Genomic DNA, 15,648 nt, shown 5'->3' with positions numbered 1-15,648 from the left:
GGGTCCTGGGGGGCAGGCAGGGACAGGTGTCCCAGGAGGGGGCAGAGCCAGGGGACAAGGAGCGGGGGGGGGGGGGAGGGTTGGACAGTCTGAGGGGGGCGGGAAGTGGGAGGGAGTGGATGTGGGTGGGGTTCTCCCCCACATCCTATTTTTTGATTGTTGAAATATGGTAACCCTAAAAAAGCGGTGCCCTGGCTTGACAGGGAGGAGCTGCCTTCCGGAGGCACCGGAAAGCCAGAGCGTCTGCTTGCAGGGGTGGCGAGCCCCAGCCATGGAGGATCTGGTGTGGCATAGGGGAGGCAGTGGCACCGCTAGCAGGGAGCAGCCACGCCCCCTGCCCTCCTGCCCAGGCTGCGGCCCGGCATGCCCCCTCCCCCCCCCAGGGGGGCTCCTGCAGCAGTTGCATATAGTCGGTGGCCCCCGTGCGCCCCCCGGCTCCTCCCTCACCATGCTAGGGCTCTGCAGCTCCCAGGCATGTGAGCTACCGGGGCACAGGGCCCTGAGCCTACTCTGGGAGGGGCAGCAGTAGTGAAGGCTCACACTCCCGGGAGCCGCAGAGCCCGAGTGTGGCAGGGGGGAGCCGGAGGCGCACAGGGGCTGCCACCTGCATGCATCCACTGCAGGCGCAACCCCCGCCCCCGGCTTACCCCTCACCGCGCTCGGGTTCTGCGGCTCCTGGGCGTGTGAGCCGCCGCTGCCCCTCCCGGAGCAGGCTCAGGGCCCTGCACCCCGGTGGCGGCTCACATGCCCGGGAGCCGCAGAGCCCGAACATGGTGAAGGGGCAGCTGTGGGGGGCATGGGAGGCCTGCATCCGCTGCAGGCTGCAGGAGGCCTGCATCCGCTGCAGCCTGCAGGGGGTGCCCAGCTGCAGCGTGGGCAGGAGGGGCGGGGGGCATGGCTGCTCCCCGCTAGCCACACCACTGCTTTTGCAGGGCTGCTGCCCCCCTGCACCGTGCCGGTTCCTCCACGGCTGGGGCTCGCCGCCCCAGCAAGCCGATGCTCTGGCTCTCCAGTGCCTCCAGAAGGCAGATCCTCCCTGCCGAACGGCTGCAGCGGCCCAAGCCCAGCAAAGCCAGTGAATGGACTCGGGGCGGAGACTGCCGGGGTGGGGTGGGGAGGGCTCGTGGGGGGGGCTGTGCACCCTCCAGGGGAGTTCGGGGGGTGGGGAGAGGGGAACCTGGTCTGGGGAGAAGCTCCTGGGCACGGCTGGTCACTGGGGTCTATAAAGCCTCGTTGGGATTTGCCCCGCAATGAACCAATGCGTCGGGGCGGGGGGGGGAGGTGCAAGGTGGAAGTTTCGCCTAGGACGCAAAAAATCCTTGCACCAGCCCTGGTTGGGGAGACAGTATAGTTGGGGCAGGCCAAAGATATTAGTGTTGATTCCAGATCCACATATAGATACACTGACTCCCGAAGATATGTAAGAAGAAAATAGCAGTCCATAGCGATCTGAAGATCTTACTATACCAAATGGCAATTCCTCTGTAGCATACAGTAGAATCCGCCAGTGCATACTTTCCGATTTGCTTCAGTACAAAAATTTCCATGTTTTCCTTTTAAATAAAAATCAATAAAATAAAATCATTTCCAAGAGATGCTGTTAGCAAATATTACTCTGATTTAAAATTGGTTTTGAAACACCAAAGAAGAAGAAGGGTCCTTTAAAACATATTTCAAAGCTGCCTCTTAACCTTAATAAGAAATAATATAAGGAATTGAAATGAAGGTTGTTTCTGGGTAGGTTTTGTTTTTTTAAGTCTAACCATTGTTTCTTTACAAAACAATATTTGACACTCCCACACCCAGCACACCCACCCGCACCTCTTATTTTTGACTAATGCAACTGCTAAAACTAACATTTTCAAACCTGGATGTCTAAAGTTAGATAGCTAAATCCTTATTTAGGCAATTAAATATTCTGAGTACCCTAAACTTCCATTGGAGTCAGCACCTGCTACCTATCATGCTGCTGTGAAATGAAGCTATCATGAAAGCAAGGACAGAAAGCATTGTACTGTACTTTAAATCAAAATATGAAATGTACCATTCACAGAATGATATTGTAAACTGACAAAAGCACCCATGATGCATTGGTATTTTATTAACCTTTTACATTATTTAAATTTTTGAAAAATTATAAAGCAATGGCAATTTTATTTCTGTTTTTTAAGTGTTATTCATTAAAGCTTTCTGATTCAAAAGTAATGGGATCTGGGGAAAAAGGTTAAAAAAGCCAAGCAGATCCTATCATGGAGTACAATTAATGCACTACTTTGCTTTCACAGGACATTTCTGCCTTAGTAAACATAATGATAGCTTTACTCAGAGGTTAAAGTCAGAGGGCATTTTCTTTCATTACTAACATAGCTTGGCAAAGGTTCTGAGATCAAAGGCAGACTGTCAGCGTAATTGTAAAATAATACTTTATTCTCCACTTTTAATTACATGAAATAGCTTTTATAAATTATTAATAAGGTTCCCCACCATTATAACAAACCTTGATTAGAGACACCGATTTATTCATGAACTTAAAGGAGGTTTGTATAAAATATACAGAATCCTTCCGTTAGATCGGATTTTTTGACAGCACATGCACAGCAAAACTCTTTAAGAAGAAATGGTTACAAAACTATGCCCAAAATTCAATTAAGACCTGCCAATTCAAAGCAAGAGACTCTTATTTTTATCTTTGATAGGTTTACATCCCTAGAAGGCAGGCATTTCCATGAACGCAGTTCCAGCGGTACAGCAGGCAAACCAAGAGATAAGCATTAAGTATAATCAAACCTGTGGGGTAAAATGGCTTATTATGGCAGTGGAAATTTCAGAACTTCTCTTAGAAGAAACATCCTGATTTAAAGGTCTGATCCAAACAACTTTAAAATCAATGGGAGTCTTTCCGTTAACCTCAATGGGGTTTGGGTGAGGCCCGACATGACAGAATCTGCTCTAACTATTCAAAGAAAAAGTGCAGAACAAAAAGTAACTGCTTTAGCAAATCTGTTCTTGACACCTGCTTTTTTCCAGAAAGATGCGATCATTTAAGCAAAAGAACTAAAAATAGCATAGAACAAATTAATTACTGGTGTAAATCCACTAAAGTCAGCAAAGTTGTTTGGACCTATCTAACTGTGATCCTTTAGCTTTGAGGGGCCCATATACTACTGTAATGGTGCCAAGTAAATGTGTCGTTTAAGGTGCAGATTTCATTGCACCCTAGGGGTTATTTATCACAAACTTCTGCCATTCTTCCATTTTTCTTCTTCTCTATTCCCTTCTCTATTCCCACACCCTGAATCTCTATCTCCACCCTACCCAAGTACAACAAATTGATATTTCCTAAAAGGAAAAGCTCAGGAACAGATTGATGATGATATTACATTTTCTGATTCAGTTAATATGTCCTTCATTTCCATGGAAGTTTTTCTGCATTTGCAAAGAGACAGATGCAATGATCTAAAAGGCTTTTCCACCTCTAACTTCTATGACTTGTATTTGATTGTTTTGGCCTGGCCCAAGGAGGTCAACGATCCACTTCTGCCCCTGACTAGCTTTTTGCTGAAAAATGTTTTGCATCATGATTGCAATTTATGGCGGAATATTGTTGTACGAGATTTTTTAAAAGTACGTTACGAAAGGAACTTTTAAGGACACGATAAACAAGTCCATTTACTTTCCATGCATTTATGGCTTTTTTCCTAAAAGTGAGCAAACTGGTCTTCACACAAATTAAATACACTGGGTTTGGCCATTTCAGAATACCCCAAACTACACTTGTATCTAGGTGAATATGTCAATTCACTAAAACAATCATGTTTCAAGAGTCACTGCTCGCTCCAGAGTGTACATATAGGCTATCTAATATTTTCTCTGTAGACAACGTATAATTGTGCACTTCCACTAAAGTCTTCTGACCTACTGATGCAAAGAGCTATCAGGCTGTGTATTACAGATCAGTAGAGCACCATTGTTCTACTAGTGTATTATGGGGCCTTGCTTCTTCTAACACATTTTCAGAACATTGTCATTCAGCTTCTTCACTCTGGCCTCAGTTCATGCCTAGCTTTAAGGACCCGAGTACCATTGAAAGCAATGAGACTATTCTCATGCTTAAAAGTTTAGCATGGGCTTAAGCACCTTGCTGAACTGGGACTTTTAGTTTTCAGAGTGTAAAATGTAAGTGTACACTAAAAAAAGTTCAGTAGAACTTAAAGAGCTACCTGTGAATTAAGGATTCTGTAATTAATGTGGTTTAAAAAAACAGTAGGGTTCCCAGTGGTTTCTAAATTGGTTGGATGGGAGATGAAACTCACTGAGGGGCAATATTATCTAGAGATTGTGGCATGATCCAGCAAAGATCATGTTTTATCTTTAAGCATAGAAGTAGCCCCATGAAAATTAGAACAATGAGCTAGTACCCCGCTCTTGTGATTATAAGTGATCCAGCATTTTCACAAGTACCAGTTTTACATCTCACCCAAAGAGACAGTAGCCTGAATTCTGAATTCCATTAAGGCCACTGTACACCAGTCTGTCAGTGTAAAGGGAACTTCACGTGGGTACAACCACAATTTACATTTCCTTTGAGGCCCATTCACACTGCCAGAGAGATGTACAGGGGCCTTGAAGGAACTGAGAATCAAGTCAAGCATCTCCAACAGCACACTGCCCTCCTATTGGACCACCAGCTCAGCAGCAAACCAGAGGCAAGAGTGCCACCCACTGGATCACCAGCATCACTTCCAGTAGCACACAAGGATTTCACTGGAGCTGTACTGACAAGTTCTGAGCCTGTCGAACTTGTGAGATCTGCCAAGACCACAGCCCAACACAGTTCACTACATGATTACAAATATTTGTTTCAAAGTATAAAAAGTTTATTGCTTCAAGAGTACTGTCTGAAATATTCTCAGATAATTCAAACAGACTCTAAAATACAAAAAGCAAGTATACCTACAATAGGGCAAAATGGACCAGATTATCCAGAAGGTTCATTCCAACTCCACGTTCCATACAACAGTGCAAGTAAGCCAGTACGGTGCAAGTAAGCCGTACCATTAAGACATTTATTGCTGGTACGCCATACCAGAAAGACACATTTTCAAGAATGAATTGTGGAGCCCTCCATGGATACAAATCGATATCTGCTGAACCGCAGGGCTCTCCCAGGAACCATGCCAGCAGCTCCTCCAGTGCAACTGTACCACCCCTAGCTCCGCTCCCAGCCATTCCACACGGCTGCATCTCCTGTCTGGGATCTGTACAGTCCCGCGGAGGAGAGGGCTGGGGGCGGGGCTAGGTGCGGTACAGCTGCACCGGAGGAGCTGCAGGCACAGGGCACTGGCTCTTGTGAGTAGCGGCCCCACATTCCGCTACTTTCGCCGCTGCAGTTCCCAGGAGAACCATGCAGTTCAGCCGATACCGATTCCTATCCCCGGATATCCGCAGGTATAAATTTGTATCCGCGCAGGACTCTAGTCACAGAATATTTTTTGTGAGGGAGGGATGGGGTCACGGGGTCAGTACCATGCCAGTAAGAGTTAAAAATCTACTCATACCACTGGTTCCATAAATCTATGAAAGTAGTTCACCTCCCTCAGAGAAATGGCCACAGCAAAGTGCTGATGTGCCACACTGCCACTGAAATAAAAGGTAGTCTTAGAGTTGCACGGTTTGTAAGGATTTAATCCTATTGCTATCGATATCATGGGGTAGAAAATATTTATTCGACAGGCTAGACATCTCATATTTCCTTGGGTTTTTGTGATGATTCACAATGTTGATATAAAAAAAGACAATGTAAAGAATTGCAACAGGCAATGTGGCCTACCACTTGTGATGTCAAGAAATGTATCCGCTAGAGCAGGGGTCGGCAACGTTAGGCACGCGGCTCGCCAGGGTAAGCACCCTAGTGGGCCGGGCCAGTTTATTGATCTGCTGACGCGGCAGGTTCGGCCAATCGCGGCCCCCACTCGCCGCAGTTCGCTGTCCCGGGCCAATGGGGGCGGCGGGAAGTGGCGCGGGCGAGGGATGTGCTGGCCGCGGCTTCCCGCCGCCCCCATTGGCCCGGGATGGTGAACCGCGACCAGTGGGGGCCACAATCGGCCGAACCTGCCGCGTCAGCAGGTAAATAAACTGCCCTGGCCCGCTAGGGTGCTTACCCTGGCGAGCCACGTGCCAAACGTTGTCCACCCCTGCTCTAGAGAGAAACAGTGGTATTTGGCAATTTCAGAAAGTGTGGAACAGACATCATTTCTCCCTTACAAAGACATTGAAAAAAATGTTTGTTACTTAATATTTTTTCAGGGCAATCACTGTTTTTAGCATCTATTTACATGCTACCAGTGAGAGTTAGAAGTCACAAATGGAAAACAGCATTTCAAAATGTGCAGGCACAACACCCATGTTTGGATGCACAAATTTGCATGCACACATTATGTATTAATAATTATTAATGCTGTTATTCATAGGTAGTTGCTTTCCTTCATTCACACTGTAGGTTTTGTATACATACACACAAAACAGAGACAAAATCTCCTCTATAGTAAAACAATCTATTGAAGGGAAGATTAACATGATATATATCCATATTTTTAAAAGCAGTTCCCATCTAACAGCGCTTGTATTGTTCACAATGATTCCACTGTAAAGTGTTTACATCCGACTATTGCTTTTGTGTATATGGCCCTGGGAATACTTTTGCATGTTTTTCATATAGTTCCTATTAAATATGAGAACTGTAGCTCCTCTCATGAGACAAGGCTCCACTGCTATTTTCCCTAAATAATGGCCATCTGTTCTGAATGACCTCCCAAAACAACCTGCTTTGTTAATGGCAACTTTGTTACAGTTAATACATCAGTTGGGATTACTCCAGGCAGCTTTCTGTGGGCCTCTATTGTTATGAAAACCTATTATCGGGCAATTAAATGACAGCAAGAACGTAATAAAGTACAACAGTTTTAGTTGTATCATTAGCTTGGGTGCTGATGTTAATGAAAGGCTATCACACCCTAGACTGTAATTCCTACAGCCTGTCGTAGAGGAAAATAACTGCAGTCAGCAGCTATTTTCACCTTAATGGTTTGAGCAATTACACCTCTTGCCTAAGCCCTTCCCCCTTTTTTAGAATGAAGAATAACTCTCAGATTATCTTTGAGGTCTGCTGCAGAAAATGAGGCATAAACACAACGCAAATCTTACCTAAATTCTGCTGGGTTTTTGTCAGGCAGATTTCTTTGATATTCATTCATAATCATATGTTCGCCATGTAAATGAAATGATAAACTAATTTTGCCCGCTCTCTACTTTGTTCTTGTCTCAGTGGAAAATAATGAAGTTGAATTACCCTCACAGTCCTTTGAGATTCCCTACTGTAGGTTGAGTCTCTGCATAGTGCTTTTCATTTTCTTTTTTTCATTTCAAGAACTACATAAAACCAAATAAACCTCTCTGAGAAAGTAGGTGCACATAATTGCCATAGATACCACAAGATGACTAGAGCATCTCAACTTTCCAGATAGTCCTGGGTTTGAAATATAGACAATCAGCATTTTGTATTTCTGATATATAACCTAGCTGTAGGTCTAAAATAAGTTCTGTTTTTCCCACCGTGAAAATAATATAAGAATTTATGTTGACATCAGGCAGTACACTCTCTATCACAGAGACGATGCAACTGCAGTCATACTGTTTGGCATAGATTCAGCTAATATACATTTATAGATCTTCTTTCTTTGACAGAAGGTTGTATATTTACCAGCCTATATGTGCAGTTAGGCTAAAGTGCTGTTTTTTACTGAGACTCAACCTTTACTCTTCAGGTTATTCATTTTCTTCCCAAGATGCAATATGAAAACTTTATACAAAGACACAGTATCAATCCATTGTATTGATGCTGCACTGGGGCTTCTTCCAGATAGTCAAGCACAACAATTTCACAGGAAAAAAACTTCTCACCTTGAGTTATGTTTAAAAAAATAAATCTGCTGAGCATTTTCCCCACTTCATAGAGATATTTAGATGGTCTTGCAAAGCATACGGTCTTATCACCACCACATTTATTTTGTAAGGGCTAGAAGGTGCCCATTAGGGCTCACCTTACTTATAGGAGGGACACGTAGCTGAATCACCTCAGTGGTGCTCAGAGAAGGAACTGTGCCTCTCTTTTGCTCCGCCTTTGCTCTGCTGGGGAGTAAATTACTGCATCCCATTTCTGTGGTGAAACTTAGCCCATCCTATGTGTGTGGAGAAACTGAACCAGCTGGCTAATGGAAGGGATGGAGCCAAGACTCCTCTAACTCCCTACCCCTCCCTGCTCAGAAAGGAGAATGAAAGAGCAGCTCCTGCTCTGTCGCCTGCAACCACAGCTCAACCAAGAAAGTGAGTAAATGGTGGTGGGACCTTACTTCTCCTCACATCCCTGTTATCTATATATAATTGTATGCTCGCACATGCAGTTATTTAGAGAAAACAGATATATGAATGTTTCCACATAAACACATCCATTCATTTTCTTTGCCGGTGTTATGTATACTTTTTGTATTTCTACATGCTAATTGCTGCACCTTATGACAGCAGAAAGTTGATATTCAGTAAGCTCTGCTCCATAACCCTAAGATAGCATCAGTAATTCTGCCCTAAGTATAGCAAGCCACCACACTATCCATTACTTGTTGTCCTATGCACACATTCATCTGCAGATTTCTGCCTGTGTGGGAACCAAAGAAAAGTTGTAAATAAATGGGTTGCACATCAGATGAAGCTCAGTACGTTATATTCTTAGAATACTACTGCTCATAAAGCAGAAAAGTAGAGGGTTTTTTTGCGTAAAATGAAGTACAATAGCATCAGGGAGCTGTGAACATTGCTCACACTGCTTAGTTAGATGGCCTGTGGGGAAAACATGCATTTCCCTACTCCCTTATAAATTCCAGTTTCACCTCTTCCAACTTTCTCTCAACATTGTAGATCAAAGGAAATAGGGGGCAGACTTACATAATAGTCTAACACTTGACATCTGCCTGTGGCAGGCTTCCCCAACTCTGTTCATCTTCAAGCCTGGTATTTTGAATAACATCCACTCTGGCTTCTTGAAATTGCAATTGTTTGGTATCCTTTTTCAGACCAGACTCATCAGGAACAGCCTTCTAGAGTAATTCTGTCCTCTCAGAGCTACTGAGTAGTACTGTGTACCTCTCCCGTTGACATCAATAATAAATCCTAACACACATGGAGCACAATGTATCAGAGCCAAGTACTACCAAGTGGATCCAAGAGGAGAATTTTGCCCTTATGAGAACTTTCCCAATGAGTTTTGTCTAGGAACAGGATACAAGACACTTTCTAAAATGTTCTATACAGGCGTAAAAGATACAGAAGTTTGTTCTTTTAAAGACAGCCAAAACTTTTGTTGTGTATGAATCTGGTAAAGTGTAATTTACTACTGAACAGTCAACACAAATTAATAAATTATGCTTTTACATTACATAGGACTCTTCATCCCAAAGTGCTAAACAAACTAAGGCCCACACACGCTGTTTATACTGAAATCTGAAGATAGAATGTAGTAGCCCTACAACACCTGTGAAATACACCAAGGACTATTTTCATTTCCTATATGTTTTCTACAGACAGAGTTGTAAGTGTGTATTTTGATCTGAACACAGCACACAATCTGTGATAATCAGGTCATTTGTATTCTTAGAGCAATATCGTGCCCTCAATCCAGGTGCCCTTGATCTATTGGAGTTCCACTGGGGATCAAGGGCAATATCTAGCCTTTATTTTTGATGTTGAATCAAGTAGAAAGGTAAAACCTGTTTCCATCAGAAAAGAGAGCCTCTACTGAATTTAAAAAAATGTAGGAGGGGTGAATAGATAGAACAACCTTTTTAAAATAGTGATAGTGACTGCTGAGAGACAAATGAAGATAAAAGATAAAGGGCCAGATTACACTCAGTTATATCAGTGTAAAATAGGAGTACCTCCAGCAGAGTCTGTGAAATTGCACCCATATAAAAAAATCAGTTTGAAAGCTGAACCAGGACCTGATTTGGAAATTAGAATTTTCATGCCAGAATTCATTTCTTAATATGGCTACATTATACCCTGACTGTGTTAGTTGTGCTTAGAGGAAGAGGAGAGAGGCTGGAGGAAAAAGTGGTAGCTTAACTCCTATCCCATCTAGTTATAGGACACATTTAAAAAGAAGTATTCATTTACATTCCAATGCATTTAAACTATTAACAGGAGAGACACTTTTATAAGGGGAAGGGAAAATATGCAAACCTTGGAAAACTAAACTCAAAGAAAAGTCTGCAATATTTGTTTAAAATATTTGCTTGTTTGTTTGATTTGTAAAGATGGAAGAAGCATTGTTAGTTTACTTCCCCTAGTGAGTGTTAGTGAGGCATGTTTATTGCATAATGCAAAGGTCTGCTGCTGAAGTTATCACTAGCTTTCCCATGCCAATCAACCAACAGACTCATCACCGAGATATTGAGTAACAGAAGATTCACAATACACCTTGGTAAATCTGCTAGCAAATCAGAGAGATTGAACAATGGTCTGGGATCCATTTTAGCACCTGCACTGTTCAATCTCTACACCAGTGACATTCCAGCCACATCATCCCATAAATTCATCTATGCAGATGATATTGCACTAGTAACGCAAATATCCTCTCTTAAGGCCACAGAAAAGGTCATGAACAAATATCTCCGGTCGCTGGACACTTGAGACGTATTTCAAAGCTTGGCAACTGAAACCCACCGCTTCGAAAACACTCGTTTCAGCCTTCCACTTGAACAACCACAAGGCCAAAGTGCCACTGAAAGTGGATTTTTGTGGTCTGCCTTTATCTCAGGACCACAATCAACAGTGCCTTGCAGTTACCCTCGATCAGATGCTGACCTACCTCCAAGACCTTGACAACACCAAAAAGAAGATAAGAACAAGGGTTAACATCATTCAGAAGCTGGTTGGCATATCCTGGGGATGTGATGCATACACACTTCAAACATCAGTACAAACCCTGGTTTTGTCAACAGCAGAGTATTGCTCACCAGTTTGGTGCATCAGCTTCCACACCAATCTCATTGGCACTAAAATCTATGCCACACTCAGGATCGTAAGCAGTTCTCTCAAATCAACGCCAATACTCTGGCTCCCAGTTTTGGTTGGCATCGTACCAGTCAACATCAAGAGAGACACTAATATGGTCCAGGAGTACAGTAAGACCCTGGCCACTCTGGACCTGCTGATACCCCAAGATCTCAATTCACTGCCACTCTCTTGACTCAAATCCAGGAATCCTTTCTGGATCCATGCATCAACAGTCCAGGCCAGCAGAGAAGATGCTAGCACTCCCTGGCTCGGATTGTGGGCCATTTGTGATGTCCCAGTCAAAGACCTAATTGAAACTCCAATGAAAAGTCCCAAGATCCTGCCTTCCCTGTAGGCAGTGTACTGCACTCAACCATATTCCCTGTTTGTCCCCTAGCCTCTTTTTCCCTAGCCTCTGTTTGCCAGAAGTTGGGAACGGGTGACAGAGGATGGATCACTTGATGATTACCTGTTCTGTTCATTCCTTCTGGGGCACCTGGCTTTGGCCACTGATGGAGGACAGGATACTGGGCTAGATGGACCTTTGGTCTGACCCAGTATGGCCATTCTTATGTTCAGACAATGCACAGAAGGTGGATATTTCCTCCACAAATGGAAAAAAAATCAAAGAATCACCAAATTGTGACTGTTGTGAGGTACAAATCATATGACATCATGGACAACTGCCCCATTCAGGCTTATAGTGGTGGTACAAGGGGGACCCACCCAGCTATCCCAGAAGCAATTGAATGGCTTTCAAACGTTAAAATTCAATTATAATCCCAGCCTGTTTTTCAAAACGCCATACGAAAGAAAGAAAAAAATTGCTTGCACACATCAGTTGACATACAGAAATGAGAATAAGTGTTCTACTGGCAGTGAAGAAAGATATGGATGTTTAAAACATTTGTCAAAGTCCCTGATTGGTTCTTACTGAGCTATTCGGTGTTGAAATGTACGTGAGTAGAAAAGGAACTAAATACAAAACAGCAAGCAGGGCTACAGACAAAGCACCTCCTTTTTAGTGAAATACATGACCAAGCTAGGAAAACTCAGTGCAAGTGTGCATTCTGATGGTACTTTACATGCAAAGCTATAGGAAATTAAATTAGGGACTAAATGTTAGCAAAGTATTTAAGCACATGCTTAAGTCCATTCCTACTCAGCAAAGCACTTAAGCACACGCTTAACTATAAATGTATGCTCACATCTCATTGATACCGATGGGACTTGAGCATGCTGAAGTGCTTCACTAAATGGAGACCGATTGCTGAATCGGAACCTTAGCGCTGAAAGAAGAAGGTGGCACGCTCACCTTCTAAAAACAGTCCTTTTATAAAATCTGGTCAATAGAATCAGTAATATTTTGTTTGAAATTTTAAATCCAGCAATTAGTTGTAAAGTATTTCATAATTCAAGTGACAAAATATTTCACAACCAGAGAGTACAAATTGGGTCCCAAAAAGCTCCAAAAAACCCCAGGATCAACTTCAGCAGTCATTTAAATGTCATGCAACAGCACTACTGGAATAGGTAAGATCAAAACATGGATAATTAGGATATCAAAGTTCTGCCACATGTTCAGAATGGTAAAAAGGTTCCTATTATCAAATGCACCTGCCAACTAAACTAATAATATGCACTACCTATGGCCTGATCTACACTACACAGTTAGGTCAATGCAAGGCAGCTTACATTGACTCAGCTGTAGATGTGTCTTCGCTTAAATTTGGCTCCCACTGACATAAGTGCCGTGCTATGCCAACTTAACAACACCACTTCCCCAAGCCGCGTAGAGACACAATCGATGTAGTTAGGTAGACACTGAGTTAATTACATCAATTGTTACTGGCGTCTAGGAGCTGTTCCAAAATGCCCCACACTGACCACTCTGGTCACTGTTGTGATCTCTGATGCCCAGTGGTCAGGTAGACAGGAAGTCCCCCCCCCCCCCCATTCTTTTTCCTGGTTGCCCAGCTTGGGGAGCACACCTAGCAGCTCTCCATTTTTGAATGTAACTGCCTAGCTGACCAAACCAGCTACATGCTGCAGATGCACTCCTGCCTGGAATGCCCATGAGGTATTGGATTTTCTGGGCTGGGGGAAGAACAGGCTGTGCCGGCACAGCTTTGATCCTGCCACAGACATGGCATCTACGAGCAGATTGCCGATGCAGGAGAAGGGCTACAACACAGACCAGCAACAGTGCTGTGTGAAAGCCAATGAGCTGCAGCAGGCACACCAGAAGTCCAAGGAGGCCAATAATCAATCCCATCTGAGCAGCAGACCTGCCACTTTTACAAAGAGCTGCAAGCCATCCTCAGCAGACACCCACCACTACCCCCAAGAGCGCCATGGATACTTCCACGGAGCCCAAGTCACACTGAGGAGGAGGACGAGAAGGAAGAGAAGGAAGGGTGATCCAGCTGTGCAGTGAGCCAGGACATGTTTTTGACTCCACCGCAGTCCAGATAGTCGAGCACAGATAAGCCCAATGCAGGGGAAGGACCCTCAGGTAAGTACGCAGTTTCCTTTGGAATTACAGGGATGGAACCCCCAAAGTAGCAGGACACATTTGTTGGTTTTCTTTTTTTTATTTGTGCCAGAAGAGGTAGTGGAACCACAAAGAGAGGCAGAGTTGCTATCTGCTTTCCATTCCCCTCTAAAGTTCGGCAGATCGGGCCATGCAGAGCAGTTTTTTATGTGCACCGGCATATCCCATGAATCCTCAGTAGAGATCTCAATGAAACTTTCATGGAGGAACTCTGCAATCCCCTGCTGGAGGTTTCTGGGGAGGAGGTCCCTTATTTCTTCCAATGCGGTAGGACACTTTCTCATGCCACTTTAGCAGGCACCATGGCAGTACACAGGCTAGCAGCATAAGGGCCCAAGCAGCATCAGGATCTAATTGCAGCTTTGATCTTTCTGCCTCTGTTACCCTCAGGAGTGAGATATCTGCTAAAATAACGGTGCCAGTATTCAGTTCCATTGCCCTATGCTACTATAATCATTGCAGCAAGTTATTCCCCCCTCATTTCCCCAACACACACCCCAAGGGCCATGCTCACCATGGCTGGTGCTGTGACTGGTGCCGTTCTCTATCAGTCACATGCAGAAGTGAGACCGTAGTGCTTACAGCTTTTGGGGAGCAAGAGGGAGGGAGTTCAGTATCTTAAGTTTCGATTTCCATTGTGAATACACTGACAATGTTACCTCTGGGTGTTGTATCTGCAGCTGCTGCCATTGTGGCCTTCAGGGTCTCCACCTACACACCTGCAGAACACCTGAGCCAGATATGGAGGAGAAAGAAGAGAACTTGGGATGACTCGTTCCAGGAGATCCTACAAGCCTGTGCTGCTTCAGAGAATGAGCACAGGGACTAGAGGATCAACCTTGCAGACAGCATGGAGAAGGAGGGGAGTGGAGAAAGGTGAAGTAAAAGGAGAGGGATGTGCAGTAGGAGATGCTTGTTCTTCTCAGACAGCAAACAGAGATGCTGCAGACTCTGGTAGACCTGCAGGCTCAAGAATCCCATGCTCACCTCCCTCTGCAGCCCATAGAGAATGCACTACTGAGACCTCTCTATACCCCCCTCAACGTTCCACATGGCATCAGGAGTCGGTACACTACCTATCACTCTACCCAGGGGTGTATGCGTACCTGAAATGGAAATGAGTGTTCTTTCCACTTCATAAGTTCTGGTCCCTTAATTTATTAAGTTTTAAATGTTTTTTAATGGTCCAGTTCATTTTACAAAATAAAATTCTATTTGGGGGGGGGGGAATCATCTTTATTAGTTCACAACATATTCTGTCTGGTGTTGACCATGTCTGACACTCACCAATTTGCTGTTACTTTACTTTGTCACAGAACCCATAACATCATTCACAGACAATAGTAATAGGTACATTGACTATGTTATATTCCTGCAGACACAGCAATCACTACAAGATTCATACAGGGCCTCAAAAGAGCAAGGCCAGGTAGAGGACACTACAGCAACACACACTATTCTGGCTCCCTTTTGAAACGGTCTTTCAAAGCCTCCCTGAGTCATATAGCTGCATGTTGAGCTCTTCTAATGGCTCTTGTATCTGGCTGTTCAAATTCAGCAGAGAGCCACTCTGCCTCCACCAGGGGAAACTTTAGTCTGACAAAACGAAGGCTGAGGGGGGATATGATTGCTCTCTTTAAATATATCAGAGGGATAAATACAGGGGAGGGAGAGGAACTGTTCCAGCTCAGTACTAATGTGGACACGAGAACAAATGGATATAAACTGGCCGTGGGGAAGTTCAGGCTTGAAATTAGACGAAGGTTTCTGACCGTCAGAGGGGTGAAATATTGGAATGGCCTTCCGAGGGAAACGGTGGGGGCGAGGGACCTGTCTGGTTTTAAGATTAAGTTAGATAAGTTTATGGAGGGAATGGTTTAATAGTAAAACATATTAGCAAAGGAATACCAAGCAATGGCACGTAAATAGTATAATGGCTAACAGGGGTCAGGCTGGAGACTCTTGCCTACATGCTCGGGGTCTTACTG

This window comes from Chrysemys picta, chromosome 14 (assembly GCF_011386835.1).
Source record: "Chrysemys picta bellii isolate R12L10 chromosome 14, ASM1138683v2, whole genome shotgun sequence".
Classification (NCBI taxonomy): Eukaryota; Metazoa; Chordata; order Testudines; family Emydidae; genus Chrysemys; species Chrysemys picta.
The sequence above is the reverse complement of the archived record's forward strand: the minus strand, read 5'-3'. Positions refer to the sequence as shown.